Source organism: Protopterus annectens, chromosome 1.part1, assembly GCF_019279795.1.
Source record: "Protopterus annectens isolate FY-2018-M chromosome 1.part1, PAN1.0, whole genome shotgun sequence".
Taxonomy (NCBI): domain Eukaryota; kingdom Metazoa; phylum Chordata; order Ceratodontiformes; family Protopteridae; genus Protopterus; species Protopterus annectens.
Window position 1 is genome coordinate 385,880,939 of NC_056726.1, and position 17,393 is coordinate 385,898,331.

The following is a 17,393-nucleotide window of genomic DNA, read 5'->3' on the forward strand; positions in this document are numbered from 1 at the left end:
CTTATTGGCTCTGAGTTTAGTGTGAGTGTTTAAACTGGGAGACTGTGAGTTTTTTACTCAGTCTGAAGAAGCTGATTCACTTGTTTCAGTGAAAGTGCTAACTTTAAATTAAAGTGTCGAAGGATCTGTTGCCTGCTCGTTTTTCTTCTTTTTTTGTTTAGTTTGGCAGTAGTAAGTTTTTGTGGGAGTTTGGAGGTTTGACAGCTCACATACATGTATTCACACATTTATATATATATATATATATATATATATATATATATATATATATATATATATATATATATATCCCTATATATATCCCTATCTATACCCATTCATAGAAAGCCCCCCACCACCAAGTTACATTCCTGGGCGCACTCATCTGTATGCACAAACACACATATGTATGCATACCCTGCCAATCCCCTAATTAACCCCCCCTACTGTGGCCTCCCAGGCAAACACACACACACACACACACACACACACACACACACACACACACACACACACACACAAAAAACACTCACCTGACACCACTCTTTATCTACATACACTCACACATGCACACCCCTCAAATTACCTGTCTGTTAAACTCCCTGGCACTTACCTCTAACACAATCAGATGAACGCAAGCATTTGGCCTGTTCATTAACACAAGAAGTAGAGGTAACTTACACAACCAAGTGATTTCCTGAACCACTTGGTTGTGTAAATACCTTATTGATGGCATTTTTCTTTGAAGGGAGCACATGGCTAATTAACATGGGCCACTCCTCCCAAAATGCCTCATAACCATTTGTGGTAGGTCCACAGAGATAACCCACTGCGGAGCTGCTCCACAAACTGGTACGTCACCATGGTAGGGTTGTCTCTGAATTGGGAATGGTTTCTGTGAGGTTTGCACCAGGCTTACACAGCACTGTAACCTTTCTGAATTCAGCCCTGTGTATAATCTGCCAACTTCTTATTAACGCAAGCCTCAACAGTGAATATATTTACATTATTTTTTGTTTGGTGTATGACATGCACTATACCCAATGCCCTGGTCAGCACGTATTTGACATTAATACCTTAAATGCTTTTCAAAGCAAAAGTGGCCCAAACTATAGTTTTTGGTTACTATAAAAATAGTACATATTATGCCACAAAAGCACATAATTCTTACAGTACATTTATATAACCATATAAACTTTGATGGATAAAAAACTGTAACCGAAATTAGGAAATAATTAGCTTTTATCTGAGGACAAAATAAATCAGGTTTAATTATCTGTACTAAACGACAAACAATTATATACCTAATTTAATTTAACTGACAACCAGCCTAACAAAAATAAAGATATTAAGACAATAATGATTCCACCTAATTGCTGAAGATATGATCAGAGATAATGCTCAGACTGAAAGGTAAATTAAACCAGGTTTTCACCACTGGAACCTTTGTGGTAGAATACATTCAGAGTACCACTAACTCATAAGCATGCCATTCATTTATCAAATGGAAAACAATTATACTTACATGGTCAGTGAAGCATGATGTTCATTTATCAAATGGAAAACAATTATACTTACATGGTCAGTGCTGGCTACTTGACAGTAAAAACATTGGATCCAGGTGATTTGGTCACACTGATTAATGTTGATGTGACACTCCAACCCCATGTAAAAATGTGAAAAATGGGAATGATTATGAATATGACAATGACTTGCAGGGTGATCTCCGTTCTCAGAGAAGACTACATTATAGGTGTGCTAATGATATTACTTCAGCAAGACTCTCCTGTTATTACTTTCCTCAGTGCATACACACATAAAATATGCTGGTCCCTATAACACAGTAACAACTGAGATTTTATTTGTCATAATGTTACTTGTGCATCCCACAGAAATGAGCATTGTCCTAAAGAAAGATGAATCACAATCAAGCTTTACCAGTATCCAAAGTAATATTGATATTGCAGTGGGGGTTTAAAGTTCTTTCATAGTTACTATTGAATACTTTACTAGTACATAAAATCATTTGATGCCCTGATGAACCCAGGAATATGGACCCTCCATAAAGTGGGAAACATAATATCAACTTTACCAAAAGTAGTAAACAAATTTAGACCACATTAGTGACCAGCAGTATTTAGTAAGGAAGAGCATAGCTCCATAGAACTAATAGTTAATCACATTATCATCATGTACTCAATGATTCACTATTGCTTCCTAGCAGAAAATTGTATAATTCTAATCCAAAAGTTAAATGGGTATTACCAGAGTAAAATATTAGGAACACATACTGTTTGTGGCAAATCATCTGTTATATTAGTTTTAAGTGGAAGCAGAATCATTTATTAGAATCTTCTTCCTCATAAACAGCATACATCCATATGACACATCAACATTCAATAATCGGTTATCCAGCTTTGAACTCCGTCACTATTTAGTAAGCTGAGCTTTAATAATGAGTTAGCAAGGGTACCAGCTCTACCCCTCATTCTCTTATAATTATATACAGTTTTAGGCAAGGGTACCATCTCAACCCCTTGGTCTCTTAATAGTTATATATTTTTAAGCAAGAGTACCGGCTCAACCCCTCGGTCTCTTATAATTATATTCAGTTTAAGCAAGGGTACCAGCTCAATCCCTCAGCCTCATATAATTATAATCTCCTCATTCCACACTGTACGGAGATCTCCGTTAAAATGTTCGAACTTTCAAAAGTTCGATCATATGGTATCGACCATATGACACTTGAACTTTTGAAAGTTTGAGCATCCAATATAGACCCGTTTTAATAAAGTCCTTGCATAAATTCATAAATGAAATCAGAAGTAAACTAACATTTGCCACTGGGAGTCACCACAGCATTACCAAATGCATATATATATATATATATATATATATATATATATATATATATGTTGTTGTTGTGTCTTTCAGCTTGGTTAGGGGTCGCCACAGTGGAACTCCGGTCCGCTAATGATTGGCAGTTGATTTTTACATGCCGAGTTGCCATCCCTGACACACAACCTTCAACGAAGGTACGGCCATTCACGCATGTCTCACCACAGAAGATGCTTTACCTGAGAATCGAACAGGACGTCAAACTTTGAATCTCATATGGTCGACATCATATGAGTGAAGTTTTCAAACATCGAACATTTCAACGGAGATCGCCATAGGGAATATTTTCCTTTATTTCAATGTAGTGCAATCTCAGCGCTGGTATATTTAAGTAGCTGGGGGTGTGGAGGGGGGTGCAGGGATGCTTGCCCCCCTGCATAGAGCATTCAGGTAAATTTTTTTATTTTTAGTTTGTTTATATTTTATGTTCGATGTTTGAAAACTTCGCTCATATGAAGTCGATCATATGAGATTTGAAGTTTTCAGACTTCGAACATATAATATAGACCCACACACGCACACACACATATATATATATATATATATATATATATATATATAAAAATGTATATAGACAGATAGCTATATATTAAATTATACTTCAAAAATGCTGTAGTAGGTTCACTGATGATGATAATATCAGCCCCATGTTGGGTAATGTGATGGCAAATAATACACAGCATACCTGTGTTTCTAATGAATACGCTCATTTAATGAGGTGGCACCATAATTCAAAGACATGTACATCATAAATCTATTACTTGACCACAGTCTCAAAATAGTGCAACAGTAGTTCCTACCTAAACAGTAACTTTTACCAGAAAAATCAATAATTACAAGTAATTTTTTCTTCACTAGGTTAGATAGAGAACCTGAACTCTCTGTCATACATCTTTTATTGCTCTGCCAAGAAATATCTAATATACAATATGCAATCAAACAAATAAGTATTTGCAGAATCAAAAAACAAAAGCTACGGACTCCTTGTGCCAGCAGAACCAAGAAATGTAGTCTTAACGCAAATTTTATTTTCAATACACAAGCGTTTTCGCCACGCAACAACGTAGCTTCCTCAGAGAAATTCAAAATAATAACATTTTACAAGTACTTTTTATAGGAAACTAGAAGGAAGTGACATCACTAAAAAGTGAATAGGACACCTAAAAAGCAGATGTAATTAAAAACATGTATAACATAAATTGTCAATCTAGACTGAACAGCCACTAAGTGATTAATAATTGAAAAGATAAATCACTATAAATGTCAGCATGTAAAAATTCACTCACTATACAACAGGCAAACTGTCCACTATCTAGTTAATAACTAATCAACATAAACATTTATGTAAAAATCATGAACTTTAACATAAAAGTGCAAGGAAGTGCATTATATTATCTACATGTAAAATGCAATTACTAAAACAGATGATAAATGACCTAATACATATAGACCAAGGTCAGCACTTTAAGGTAAAACTAATCATAAATTCATTCTACTTTTTAACTAAGAGATTTGTTTCGAATAAAATATAAACATAAAAATATAAAAATGTAATAAATACATTATATATTATCTAAATATAAAAATTCAATTGCTGAAACAGGTAGTAAATGACCAAATACATATTGATAAAGGTCAACACTTAAAAACTAACCATAGATTCTCTCTACTTTTAACTAAGAGAGATTTTTTATCTTAAGTAGCTCCTCATCTTTAAGACTGCAGAGATGTTGCAGTTCTCGTTGAGACCAGGATACCCAAAAGCATCAGTTCTCAATTGCCACTCAAGTTCGCATAACTCTAAGAGTAATGAAGTAGGCCCCCCACGTATATTGGTATTGATCTGATCAATAGCCATAAATGTGAAAGAGTGGCCAGGGTGGCTGTCAATATGTTTTGCTAGAGCGTTGGTTTCCTTATTTTTCTTGATAGCATACATATGCTCATAGACTCGATCGCGTAATCTGCGATCGGTCTTCCCAATGTAAAACGAGGCACAACACTCGCAAAAGCAATTGAATTTTTATATTTAGATAATATATAATGTATTTATTACATTTTTATATTTTTATGTTTATATTTTATTCGAAACAAATCTCTTAGTTAAAAAGTAGAATGAATTTATGATTAGTTTTACCTTAAAGTGCTGACCTTGGTCTATATGTATTAGGTCATTTATCATCTGTTTTAGTAATTGCATTTTACATGTAGATAATATAATGCACTTGCTTGCACTTTTATGTTAAAGTTCATGATTTTTACATAAATGTTTATGTTGATTAGTTATTAACTAGATAGTGGACAGTTTGCCTGTTGTATAGTGAGTGAATTTTTACATGCTGACATTTATAGTGATTTATCTTTTCAATTATTAATCACTTAGTGGCTGTTCAGTCTAGATTGACAATTTATGTTATACATGTTTTTAATTACATCTGCTTTTTAGGTGTCCTATTCACTTTTTAGTGATGTCACTTCCTTCTATTTCCTATAAAAAGTACTTGTAAAATGTTATTATTTTGAATTTCTCTGAGGAAGCTACGTTGTTGCATGGCGAAAACGCTTGTGTATTGAAAATAAAATTTGCGTTAAGACTACATTTCTTGGTTCTGCTGGCACAAGGAGTCCGTAGCTTTTGTTTTTTGAAATAAGTATTTGCAACTCTGTAAACTTTGTTGAACCTTGTTTTAAAGAGATGGCCTGAAACTCCTAGCAGCCTATAATTAAATGTGCATTGTATCATAATGCACAACTTGAAATGTACATTAAGTTAAATAAATCTTTGCAAACATATGAAATCCATTCAATATTCATAGGGTCATAGAAGGTTACTAGGCTAACGGCCCTAGACCCTTACAAGCCTAGCCATATTTACCCCAGTTTCCCCAATTGTCCATAGTTAGGTGAATGAAGTTCATAGAGGTTAGGGTCTATGGTAGTTAATATTGACTTCCTCTGTCCAGGAGGGACATGGGCACCACCCCAGGAGTGAATTTTCAGTCACCTATCCATTGATCTAGGTTGCATTTAAAGAGGGTCAGAGAGAGGCTGTGTTTCACATGAACTGGAAGCTTGTTCCAGAGAAGTGCCAGTCTCTGGGAGATGTATTTATCTCTCCAGCATCACCTGTTCATGTCAGAGGCTAGGCTAAGATCCTCAGAGTTAGTGGCCCTCATGCCCTTTGATTTACTAATGTGTAGCATTTCCATCAGAGAAAGGTCAGAGACTGCCCTGTAAGCCAGCACAGGTCAGCCTGTAGCAGCCTGTGGGAGACAGAATACAGTGAAAGGCTTTCAGTCTTTCTGTGTAAGACTTATTTTATGTACCCTGTAATTTCTTGTTGAGAAACCTTTATGGTCTCTCCAATTGTTGCAGATGTTTGGTGAGGTACATGCAAATGGGAGCATTGAACTCAATTATTGGTCTGATGAGGGCCGAGTATGATGGAATTATAACATCCTTAGATCTAGATGCAATGCCTTTACTTATAAGATGTGCCACAGAGAAGAATTTCCTTACTACTATTGCTATGTGGTGGTCAAAGTTCAGATTGCTGTAAACCTGTGCACCTAGATCAGGTACCAGTGGGTCTACACTTAGGGGGTGTTCTCCATAATGTAATTAGCACGGATGTCATCTTTCCCAAAGGGAATAATAATGTTTTAATCTGTGGCCAATCATTTGTCTGTGTTAACCCTGTATAGTAACATCTTTGTGGTAGCAAGGATTGCTCAGAGTTTGCAATCATCAGTGAACTTGGTCAACCACAGGCTATCCAAGTTTGTCTGGACTTCTGAGAAATAAATTCTGAAATGTAAGAGGCCCAGCACAGAGCCCTGTAGTATGCCATTGGTGACTGGTCTTTTGCTACAGGTGAAGTCACCCACTTTAATAGTATGTGTCCTGCTGATACTCAACATGCATGTCCACAGCTAGTGGGGTTTGGAGATTAGTCGTTCTGTGTGACCTTGGTACTCATTGTTATGGATTGTTAGGATATTCTGCAGTCACCTTGATGATAATGAATATCAGTTGGGTACGACAACCCTGTGTTTCCAAATGTTAGCCAAACATTCCACTTAGGCTGTGCTGATGAGGTCATAAGAAGGCTGAAACATGCATGTCCACAGCTAATGTGGTTTGGCTTTATTGGCCTGAATTTGTCCATAACAGACTTAAAAAGAAAAAGTCCTGAACATTCATTATTGCCATATAGCTGAAACACCTGATGTCCTTATGGGGTCTTTTGCATATATCCCATGTTGCCTCTAATGCAAGAGGTTTCAAGATATCACACAGTGAAAAGTCTAGCTTGACTAGATTTTTGTTTCAGTTCTCTATAAAACTTTTTTTGGGTCATCAATAGATTGCTTATTTTGTACTTTTTCTATATTTATCTGTGTACTTTCTAAGTTTTTTAGCCTATGCTGAGATTTTCAGTTTGTTATTTGCGATAGTGCATGATACATCCTGATCTGTTCTAATACTGCGCGATGTTTTTATCACATCTGCCTTTCTAAGTATTTTGTTGATCTGTTCCCTCTTCTAACAATGACACTTCTTGTCTTAATTGCTTTATAGTTTTCTCTAGTCGATACTTCCATGATGGTATTCAATTTCCCCCCTTCCTTTCCCTCACTACCCTGTGTTCTTGTGGTAGAACTTTATCAGTTATTAATTTAGCTGCACAGAAATATATCCTGTTTACTTCTGTTATATTGCATAGATCTCTATGGACAGTCCTTATTACCGTGTTCATTTATTTTATCAAACTTATAACTTCTTGGGTTTTATTGACCTTCTGCAGTCTATTTCTTTCATTGATCTTGATATGACTATGACTTTATCTATTAAATCAAGCAACTCTTCTCTTAGCTCATTTTCTTCTAAACTGAGGGCACATTTTTTGTTTTCCATTTCTTGCGGGCATTCTACAGAAAGTTCTGTAGCATCTTCCTGTGGCAGATGTCATCCTGTGCCATCCATTGCTCTGTCATATGAGAACTCACTGGCCTATAACTCCTCAACATTAACTGTGTCAGAGTTTCCACAGTTTCCTGTTCCCTACCTTGCTGTCCAGCTTCAAGTGAACATTTTCCAGTGGAAAGGTCCAAAATATCTTCATCTGGTACCTGACTCACCTGTTCCACTGGTTTCCCCTTAATTTGGATGTTCATTGCTCTATCCTGTTGTGGTGCTTTCTGAATTAGATTTTCTACACTGAATCCTTCACTTCACATGTACTCCATAACTTCAGTTTCTATTTCTTTAACTTCTCCATTACTAATATCCTTTTCTACTTTTCCTCTTTGTCTTTTTAGTTTTCCATGTCCAGATTCCTTTGCCTGTATTTCTCTTCAAATATCTTTGGTGCCGCTCTTTTTGTATTGATTAGTTTTGCTTTCTCCTTTGCATAGATATTACACCATATTAAATCTCTTTTTCTTTCCCATGTCCATATTTCTTCTTCAGATGTCTCCTGAGCTTCCTGTTTCTCCTTACTCTGGGGACTTGTTCCATCATGCTGTGGTGTAACCTATGTTAGACCTTCTACACCAAATCCTTCACTTCGCAGGCACTCCATAACTTTAACTTCTATTTTTTTTTTACTTCTACTTTACTAATCATCTTTTCTACATTCAGTCTTTGTGATATTTTTTTATTGTAAAATTTTCCATATCTGGATGCTTTTTCTTGTATTTCTCTTTGAATATCTTTGGGGCAGCCTTCTATATATTGATTAATTTGGCCTTTGCCTATGCATAAATATCGCACCCTATCAAATCTCTCTTTCTTTCCTGTGTCTATATTTCTTTTTTATACTTCTCAAAAATCTCTAGGTTTTGCTGTTTATATTTTTACACTTCCTCAGATGCTTCTTTTCCCAAACAGATGAAAGTTTCTTGGTCTGTATACTATTTTTCACAAATCTGTTGTATTAATAAACACAAATTTTAGGCTTCTGACAGTTTTTCTTGTAGAAGTATTTTTCTTTCATCTAATTTCTCTCTTAATCTTTCTGTATATCTTGTGTCTGAAAATTCTGGGCTTTTTGCATAATAGTAACAATACAGAATTTATTTCTTATCCTCAATAGTCCAGTCTATCATCTTTATAGCTCTTCTTTGGCCTATCAGTTTTTGTGATTTTTGTGGACTACTTCCTTCTACAACAAGAAGGCCATCATCCACCTGGGCCTTGCCTGGCCCTATTGTAGAAATGTTTCTGCATTTTGAGGATTCTACTCTGTCATTTTTTCCAGTCCTGACACCAGTGTGCCTACCAGGATTTGACACTTTTTTATCCTGGGTCTTGTGCACTAAGCTGTCTTTTTTACCTACTTCTGTCCATGATATATGTTATATAAATACAGTCTATATATCAGTGTTGTCTTGGTGAGATTTTGTGAAAAACAGGATCCACCTCATGAAGGTACTCACCAAAACTGGAGGATGAATTCAATTTCAGCAATACTACACTCCTTTGCTTGCTGACTTATCATCTCTCTATTCGGTCCATTACAATTCTTTCCATGGCCTTGCAGATGAGGCTAGTCAAGCATATGGGCCTATAATTCCCAGGGTCACTTGATGGTCCCCCTATGTGCAGAGGGCTTACTGTTGCTACCCTCCATTTCACTGGAACATAGCTAGTTCTCAGGCTGTGGTTAAACATAAATTATGAACCCACATTTGAATTAGTTAAGCAATATCCATGTTTATGGGGACATGATAAAATGAAGTATTTAGGAGTATGGATTAAAAAAGATTCTGGTGTGGCAGCTAATGATATGTGGAAAGAGACTAAAGAAAAGATAATACAAAAACTGAGAAAATAGAAGCTTTGTTATACAGATATGGATAGTAAGAAACAAGCAGTTAAAATGTTTTTAGTCCCTTTAGTCTTATATACAGGTCAGGCATATTTTTATCAACCAGAGGAGAAGTTGTGGATCACAATTAATAAAGAGCTGAAGGACTTTATCTGGGAGGGGAAGATGGCAAGAGTCAAGTGGGATAAGCTGATTCTTCCGGTAGAACAGGGTGGATTGGGATTACCCAATTTGAAGGGGAATTTCAGAGCTACACAGTTAAGGTTCCTATACATAGCACAAACAGAAAACTATAATTCAAAGTGGAAAGGGATGATGGTGAAAAAGGGGGGAAGGCTGAAGCTAAAGAAACAAGGAGAGACTGGGATTTTGGATGCAGGCCTTTAAGGAGAATAACAATAATCATGCAGAATATTATACTTATAAAGTAACAGAAACTGTTCTAAGAACTAAGCCAACACAGGAATGGAGAAAAGAGATTCTGCAAATAGGGAAGACTGCAATTAGGGATATAGACAATAAGCAAAACGGTGCTGAAATTTATTGGAGAAAACTGTCAAAGGAACCAAGGTATTGGGAGCAAATAACTAGAGAAGGAAAGATGATAGAAGAAGATGCCAAGAATTTATTTGGACTACAGGTTAGAGATTGCCATCACTATCAAGAATTGCTATCAGAGTATAGGCCAGCACTGGTATAGATTTTTGTAGAATCTAGAACAGAAGTTGCCATTAAAAAGGAATACTTTGTAGAGCATATCAAATATTGCATGATAACTATAAGAATCAATCAGAGGTGATTAGAAAGGATTAGGAAGAGAGATTGGATAAACAATTCACAAAGAAACAATGGGAGGATATATGAATGTCTCCCAAATATGCAACAAAAACTAGAAGATTTAGGACTTTTGCTTGAAAAGTTTTACATCGATATTTTTATACCCCAAGTAGACTCCAGAGAATTTTTCCTTAGGCAGACAGGAAATGTTGGAGGTGTGATGGGTAAGAAAGAGATAATTGGGAACATATTTACTGGGAATGCAATAAGTTGGAGAACTTTAAGGATTCCCTGTGGGATGCACTGTCGGAGATGCTGGCTGGGCAGATTGGCGTGACGAGGGACATGATTTTTCTGAGCTATGATACAGAATCGTAATTGCCTAGACATGTTAAGACCTTGCTGTGTCTAATTATGATGGCTGCCAAAAAAAGCAATTACTAGAAAACGGAAATCAAAATCGAAACCAACTATAGTAGAAGTAGTTAAAATAACTGGAATTCAGATATTTAGAGAAGGGTAGGAGCAAACTACACAGAAAATTTGGGAATTGTAGGAACAATACATACAGGGGAGGAATGAGGTTTAAAAGAAGGCAGGACTTAAATGAGCTATGTAATGTTTTTGATGTATAATGTTTGCAACTGGGAGTGTGTCAGTACAGTTTGTGATGTAAAATGCTTGCATTTAGCATTGCATCTGTGTGGCTTGTTTTCTTTTATGTAAATGTATGATTGCTTATGTCATAAGTGATTATTTAATAAAGATATTTCTTGTTTAAACAAACAAAAGAAAAATACATGGATCTGAGTGGGTCTGCAAGGTCATGTTTTAAGTTGTTTAAAAGGCAATCTGGAATGTTGTCTAGTCCCATTGATGCCATGTTTTTTTTTTTGCCTTGGAGAGCACCAAGTTGACCTGCTCCGTTGGGATAATAGGCTGAGGAATGGTGGCAGGTATACTTTGGGGGATGACTGTAGGGGACAAGGGGAGTGATGTTTGCTCCAAATCTTGTCAGATAGCAGGTTGGCTATTACCTCTGGTTGACTATGGGTCATGCCATCCAGAACCAGGTCAGCGCATAGCTGTGTATTCCCTTTTAGATTCTGGACGCAGTTAAAGAGTGCCTTGTGATTATCTTTGGCTATGGAGGCTATTTTTGCTTTGTAATTAACTTCGGAGAACTTGACAACATCTCTAATTTGTTTGTTTAAGCTAGAGTGGGACTTCTTCCTCTGCTGAGGTAGTTCCTTCTTGTTCTTGGACATTAGTTTCTTTCACTTGTTGAATAGCCTGTTTATACTAGGGGACTACCAGGGTGGCTTGTTTTTTCAGCAAGAACTAATTTTGATCCAGCCAGGTAGAGCTCATTCTATACAACTGCTTAAGTGGTTATATAAGGCATTGGTGTACACCTCTCCACAGGAGTCCGTGCTATCTGCATTTGAAAGGGGTTTAAGCTTCTTATACCATCACTTAGTAGGAGGTAATTTGTCTTTGAAAAATTCTTAAGCGTTTTTGATCTTGATGGGGTATCTAGTCTTATAACTACATTGAATGAGACTGATTTATGGTTCGATCTTACCAGGGAGGACATCACACAGAGAGGGGTGCAATGCTCTCTCACATTAGTGAGTACTATGTTGAGGATATGTCAGCCTCTTGTGGGTGTGCTGAATAGCTGTTTTAGAGCATTTGTTGTATGGCTAGTGACTCCAGTAAGTCCAGGTATGTGGTATGTTTTTACTGCTTCATGATGGGGGGACCTATAGCTAGCTATGATGTGGTAGGGGGCTTTGCCTATAGTTAATTGGACATGGAGTAGCTCAAGATAATCATATTGTTTGACCAGTCTCAAGGTGTACTTATCCTTAATGAAGATGGATACACCACCTCCTTTGGTTCTTTCAAGCTTGTACTCTGAATGTATGTAAGGCATTGTAGCCCTGCATGGCCCAGGTATTTTCCATGCCTTTGAACCATGTCTCAGTGACTGCACAGATGTCAGCGTCTTCTATATTGAGGAGTGCTTCCAGGGAATGCAGTTTCTTATTTTATGTAGCAGGCTGGCTATTACCTCTGGTTGAGTATGGTTCATGTCATCCTCAACCAGATCAGTGCATAGCTGTGTATTCCCTTTTAGATTCTGGACGTAGTTAAAGCATGCCTTGTGATTATCTTTGGCTATGGAGGCTATTTTTGCTTTGTAATTAGCTTTGGAGAACTTGACAACATCTCTAATTTGTTTGTTTAAGTTAGAGAGGGACTTCTTCCTCTGCTGAGGTAGTTCCTTCTTGTTCTTGGACATTAGTTTCTTTCACTTGATGAATTGCCTGTTTATACTAGGGGTCTACCAGGGTGGCTTGTTTTTTCGGCAAGAACTAGTTTTGATCCAGCCAGGTAGAGCTCATTCTATACAACTACTTAAGTTGTTATACAAGGCGTTGGTGTACACCTCTCCAAAGGAGTCCATGCTATCTGCTTTTGAAAGGGCTTTAAACTTCTTTCACCATCACTTAGTAGGAGGTAATTTGTCTTTGAAAAATTCTTAAGTGTTTTTGAGCTTGATGGCATATCTAGTCTTATAACTACATTGAATGAGACAGATTTATGGTCCGATCTTACAAGGGAGGACATCACACGGGGGGGGGGGTGCAATGCTCTCTCACATTAGTGAGTACTATGTCTAGGACTTTTCAGCCTCTTGTGGGTGTGCTGACTAGCTGTTTTAGAGCATTTGCTGTATGGCTAGTGACTCCAGTAAGTCCAGGTATGTGGTATACTTTTCCTGTTTCATGATGGAGGAACCTATAGCTAGCTATGATGTGGTAGGGGGCTTTGCCTATAGTTAATTGGACATGGAGTAGCTCAAGATAATCATATTTTTTGACCAGTCTCAAGGTGTACTTATCCTTAATGAAGATGGATACACCACCTCCTTTGGTTCTTTCACGCTCGTAGTCTGAATGTATGGAAGGCATTGTAGCCCTACACGGCCTGGGTATTTTTCATGCCTTTGAACCATATGTCAGTAACTGCACAGATGTCAGCATCTTCTATATTGAGAAGTGCTTCCAGGGAGTGCAGTTTCTTGTTTAGACACCTAGCATTAAGCAGCAATAGCTTGAGTTTATCTAGAGAGGATTTTGTTATGTTGGGAGGTTGGTTATTTTGACATTGCCTAAAAAAAGCACAATAGGGGTGACTAATGCATTTGCCAGTATCTGACAGCCAAGAGGAGACAGGTGCAGACCATCTCTGTCAAAGTAGAGTGGTCTCTTCCCAGGTTGACAGATAATCGATCGCCTTGGCTGACACCAGAAGCTAAGCCAGTTGTCAAAGTCAATCAATTTTTTGTTTGTATTGTGGCATCATCCTTGGAGAAGGTAGAATGCTGCTTAAGGCTAGACTTGTACCTGCCTGTAACACATAATCAGAGAGCAGAGTCATGTCTCCCTTCATAAGGTCCAGTGAGGTACATCTCAAGTCATTCACCCCGACATGAGCTATGACTGAGTCATACTAATACTTGTGGTTGAGTAACTTGAGTGCTTGAGTGACTTGATGGATCCTGGCACTTGACAGGCAACTAACGTAACCCACTCCATATCCAGCCTATTGAGGGGAACATCCATGTCTCTCACAATGGAGTCACCTCTGACCAATACATTAGATTTTGTGATGTTATACTTTATGGGCTTATTTATTGATATGCTGGTGTGTGTGTTATTGTGTGTTGTGGCTGTTTTTTTTGCATTATGTGTGTAAGTGATTTCTGTTTGGGAGGCCTCTGATCTTTTGATAAGTTACTAGTGAGTATGTCGGCATATGTGGGATTATGTGTCATGTCCTTATTTAGAGTGGGAAGTGTCTGTGTGTGTGTGTGTGTGTGTTAGTGTGTGTGTGTGTGTGTGTGTGTGTGTGTGTGTGTGTGTGTGTGAGATGACAACTTGTTTGGCATTCAATTTGTCCTGTGAGATTCTTGCCTCAAATTTCATAGTGTAACTACATCTCTGACAGAAAGTATTTGTTTGTTTCAGGAGTAAGTGGTTGTCAGTATACAAGAGACAATTGCTACATTGCCTCAGGATGCCCATGTCTATCAGGCTGGCCAGAGGGATGATGGGAAACTGCCCGTCCATGATAGCAGGCTCTTACTGTATGTTTTATTAGGGAAGGGAATGGGTTCAAAGCCTTATTATCATTTCCCTTCCAAAGGCAGAGAGAGGGAGAATAAGAGTATGTAGATAAGCCATATTTGAATGAAAAGCCACATTGATCCAGAAGTTGCATTTTGGATGCTGTGTTAGTTCGCTGGCTTGTACCTCCTTTGGTAGATCAGCTGAAACTGTATGCATGCTATGAAGTAGATTTTTGCTTTTTTGCTTCTAGTAAAACATGGATGGTATCTGTTATACTCAGTAGTTTTAAATATATATGTCTTTCTCTGAGGAGGTGGAGGACACACAGCCTTGTGAACTCTTGTCAAAAACACATACAATGAAAGAGCTTTTGTAGGTCTAGTCTCCAGACAGCAAGATAAAGATTTCTTGAGCAGCCTTTTCAAGGCTGTCATTTTGGAAGTTTTACCCAAAACCCAATCATTAAACTGCTTTTTATACATCTACTTTTAGGGAAATAAGGTCATCTTTTGTGAGCTTAATAAGGGTGTCAAGCTGCTTTAACCTGGGCAACATTTTGTTATGACAGTCTGCCAGATGGAAACCCTTTCTTCTAATTTAGAAAAGCACCAAACTTTGAAATGAGTTTTAACATTTTCAGTACCACTATGTGAATTGCAAGTGCATAAAAAGATAATACTCTTTTTTGTGCTGTTGCATTTAGTGCTGTAAAATCTTGTGAAAGTTAACCAAAAATCTCCAAGGCTGGTGGCACTATTCCGATGCATGCTGGAGAAGTTATATAAATGCTCGACACTCATTATTATGTTCCTGCCCCCTCCACATGAGTAATTATCTGGTATTCCTCTTGAAGTTGATCAGATAATATCTTCTTTTTATTTTTTTCTCATCTACTGAAAAAGGTGGAGAGCTCAAGAATTCAAACTGATTATTTTTTATGCACTTCAATGACTTATTCAGCCCTTTTGTTTTCACTACATATTCAAGATATAAAAATTGACAGATAAGAAAGGCATATCCCAAATTTTTATATATCACCCTTAAGATGTCAGAAGTGTAGTTTTTATGAAAGCAGTAGCATTGTAGTTTTCTTTCTGCCCATAAAAATGATGACTCGCTTCCATGTTAGCCAACACCTGCTACTTTTCAACCACATAACTTATTTAATTAACACAAATTTACATTCCTTAGTATAACACCCAAAAGCATCCAGTAAGTATATAAGTATAAACAAGTGTAGTGGCATGCTTTTATGTACTATCAGTGCTAGCTGCAGGCAGATATATCTTGAATCTGTGTATGTAATTACATTTCTCACAAACGGAGGTAGAAATATCTATGAGTAAGGTGTTGTCAGTAAGCATGAACCAGCTCACACACTGCCTTTAAATACTTAGGGATATTAGGTGAGAGGTAAGAGTAGCTCATGTCTCCATGACAGGCATTATGATGCTTGTTTTATATCAAAGTACTACCAGTGGTTAAGCTAAACTGCTACGTTGGATGACTAGTGTTAAGAAAAGATGTGGTGGTAGAAAATAAGGTGATAAGAGAACAGGCTGATGACGCAGTCTGTGAAACAGTAAGGTATATGATGACTACCCCCAAAATTAGAAGACAATAGGCTGTAGTAAGGCTAGTAATATGACTAATTAACACTAGATTGCATACTGTATATATAATTGGGTTTAAATATAACAACAGAACAACACTTAGTAGCATGAGCAATATAATAAACATTATCAACCAGAAATCTAGAAAAAAAACAGTGTTATGTAAGGTATATACAGCCTAAGAGCAGAAAAAAGGTGCTAAGAGCTAAACAGTCTGAGAATATTAGAGAATTAAAAACAGCTAAAACAGTCTACATACAAGACCAGAACACCAGCAGGATTAGTACAGTAAGACAAGAGAAGCATATCTTGTTGCTGGCTATGGCTCGAGGTGACACGTGGGATATAAAGTATTTCTTGGTCAGATGGACGTGGACAATAAGCAGGTGCCAGTGCCACTCTGCACATCACTAGATAATGCAATGCTTCTGTCATTGCCTCAGGAATGTGCAGCAAGTCATTACAGGATGAAATATGCAGCAATATACACCACACACCAGATTAAGAATACATTTTGTGTCTGAATGAAGCATGATTCTATTGTGGTCTTATGAAATATGGCTTTTGTCTAAAGCATGTGTGACACTGTGCAAGAAACTGCTTTAGAAATAAATAAATAGCCCTTTACTGCTTCAGGTTTGATTGAATAAGATGTAAACCAATGGTATAAATGATACAATAAGGTTAAGCAATAAAATACAACAATGTAAAATATAGTATGGTGAGTATGTTTGAGAGCTGTATATTTTCTTACCTGTAGAGATGTCTGTAGTTGTATATTTCATTAGATGTACGAAATGTATAACTATTCTTTTTAGCAATAATGTGCAAGCTGTCAGCTGCATTACGTCTTGGAGCTCTCTGTTCTTAACATAGCAGTTTGAAAAAGACAATCCCTCTGATTTCTTATAAGAAGTAAATCACACTCTCCACCTATGAGTACTGAACCAGGACTGCTATTTTCTTTCTTTCTGTTTAGGATTCTGGGTTGGATTTTGGAAACACTTTACGCGCAGTAAGAAAGTTCTTCTTTCTGGATTAAAGGCTTGATTAACTTGATTCAATCCTGAAGCAGAAAAGTAGGAAGAATGCAGCCTGCTTTCCCAGAGAGTATAAACCGAAACTCTGATAATCTTTCTGTGTGCCATCTAA